Genomic DNA, 2,960 nt, shown 5'->3' on the forward strand with positions numbered 1-2,960 from the left:
AGGCAGTCGTGAATGTAAAGAGGCTATAGGCATCTCATGAGTGCCTGGCCTACTTCTTCTTAGGCTAATTACACCCAGACTCCAAAGTGCAGTCCAGGTCCAAGTGGGGAGCAAAGAGCTACACTCTGTATGTCTCTGTGATGTGGAGTCGTCCGACAGGCTGCTTGGTGCGGTTAAAGGAAGGACACCACATCTCCTGCCACAGGTGTCATTTGATGTTTCAACCCACGGCCAGGTCGTCAAGCTTATTCCGGCCACTGGCAGTGTAGAGCACGGGGTCCACAACTGAGTGGTAGAACTCTGGTACAATGTGGCCATGGATAGTCTGGGGCCCTTGCTGGCCAGCGGGCCCACTGGCGAAGCCACTCTCTGGGGTCACGAGAGGGTCAGGGTTGGGTGTGCTGTAGAGGTTGAAGAGAACAGTAGTGTTTTTTATATACTTGTACTCCAGGGGCTCCTTGAGGCCCCTCAAGCTCTCACGCTGCTCTTCCACCCTCCTCTTTCTCTCCTGGACCTAAAAAAGAAAGGGAAGGTTAGAGAAGGTGGAGAGGTCGTTATCACAGACAGAAAATATCAACACTTCAGAGAATTATTGAGATGAATTAAGATGATGTTATAACTGATCAAGGAACACAGCACTACCATGATGAGTCTAAATCTTTACTAATGTGGGTGTGTAAGGGTTTAGATGTGATCATGGGGCATGACCCTACAGCAGCCATTAGAAAGTCCTTCTGGTAGGGGAAGAACATTTCTCAGGCATCACGGAGTGCAGTCCAGAAAGAGTAATGCCTATCAGGCCGTCTCAGGTTCGCACCCTCACCCACTTCCTGTTGGGCCAGTTTCCTCAGCACGGAGATCCTCAACTGCTCCCCGTTGGTCCTAATTCCTCAGGATGGGGGTCCTCAGCAGTCAGTGTTGGGGAGTAGTGAACTAGTAATTGAACTACATTTTGAAGTATCTTGGGGGTAGTTGAACTAAATCAAGGTAGTGTTTTCACTAGTTCATTACTTTTTTGCCTGTAGCAGTGTAACTACCTTCTGGAACTACACACTACTGTTTTACCATGTAGCAGTGTAGCTACCTACTGGAACTACACACTACTGTTTTACCATGTAGCAGTGTAGCTACCTACTGGAACTACACACTACTGTTTTACCATGTAGCAGTGTAGCTACCTACTGGAACTACACACTACTGTTTTACCATGTAGCAGTATAGCTACCTACTGGAACTACACACTACTGTTTTACCATGTAGCAGTGTAGCTACCTACTGGAACTACACACTACTGTTTTACCATGTAGCAGTGTAGCTACCTACTGGAACTACACACTACTGTTTTACCATGTAGCAGTGTAGCTACCTACTGGAACTACACACTACTGTTTTACCATGTAGCAGTGTAGCTACCTACTGGAACTACACACTACTGTTTTACCATGTAGCAGTATAGCTACCTACTGGAACTACACACTACTGTTTTACCATGTAGCGGTGTAGCTACCTACTGGAACTACACACTACCGTTTTACCATGTAGCGGTGTAGCTACCTACTGGAACTACACACTACCGTTTTACCATGTAGCAGTGTAGCTACCTACTGGAACTACACACTACTGTTTTACCATGTAGCAGTATAGCTACCTACTGGAACTACACACTACTGTTTTACCATGTAGCAGTGTAGCTACCTACTGGAACTACACACTACTGTTTTACCATGTAGCAGTGTAGCTACCTACTGGAACTACACACTACTGTTTTACCATGTAGCAGTATAGCTACCTACTGGAACTACACACTACTGTTTTACCATGTAGCAGTATAGCTACCTCCTGGAACTACACACTACTGTTTTACCATGTAGCAGTATAGCTACCTACTGGAACTACACACTACTGTTTTACCATGTAGCAGTATAGCTACCTACTGGAACTACACACTACTGTTTTACCATGTAGCAGTATAGCTACCTACTGGAACTACACACTACTGTTTTACCATGTAGCAGTATAGCTACCTACTGGAACTACACACTACTGTTTTACCATGTAGCAGTATAGCTACCTACTGGAACTACACACTACTGTTTTACCATGAAGCAGTATAGCTACCTACTGGAACTACACACTACTGTTTTACCATGTAGCAGTATAGCTACCTATTGGAACTACACACTACTGTGTAACCATGTAGCAGTGTAGCTACCTACTGGAACTACACACTACTGTTTTACCATGTAGCAGTGTAGCTACCTACTGGAACTACACACTACTGTTTTACCATGTAGCAGTGTAGCTACTTACTGGAACTACACACTACTGTTTTACCATGTAGCAGTATAGCTACCTACTGGAACTACACACTACTGTTTTACCATGTAGCAGTATAGCTACCTACTGGAACTACACACTACCGTTTTACCATGTAGCAGTGTAGCTACCTACTGGAACTACACACTACTGTTTTACCATGTAGCAGTATAGCTACCTACTGGAACTACACACTACTGTTTTACCATGTAGCAGTGTAGCTACCTACTGGAACTACACACTACTGTTTTATCGTGTAGTAGTGTAGCTACCTACTGGAACTACACACTACCGTTTTACCATGTAGCAGTGTAGCTACCTACTGGAACTACACACTACTGTTTTACCATGTAGCAGTATAGCTACCTACTGGAACTACACACTACTGTTTTACCATGTAGCAGTATAGCTACCTACTGGAACTACACACTACTGTTTTACCATGTAGCAGTATAGCTACCTACTGGAACTACACACTACTGTTTTACCATGTAGCAGTATAGCTACCTACTGGAACTACACACTACTCTTTTTGCAAAAATAGAATAAAATATGGGTGAAATAGGCAATAATGTCCTTTCTTTTTCAGCAGTAGTCCTGCCTAATTCTCACTCCTCACACTGCTGAAGGTGCATAGTGTCCTC

Source organism: Salvelinus fontinalis, chromosome 37, assembly GCF_029448725.1.
Source record: "Salvelinus fontinalis isolate EN_2023a chromosome 37, ASM2944872v1, whole genome shotgun sequence".
NCBI classification, from domain to species: Eukaryota; Metazoa; Chordata; class Actinopteri; order Salmoniformes; family Salmonidae; genus Salvelinus; species Salvelinus fontinalis.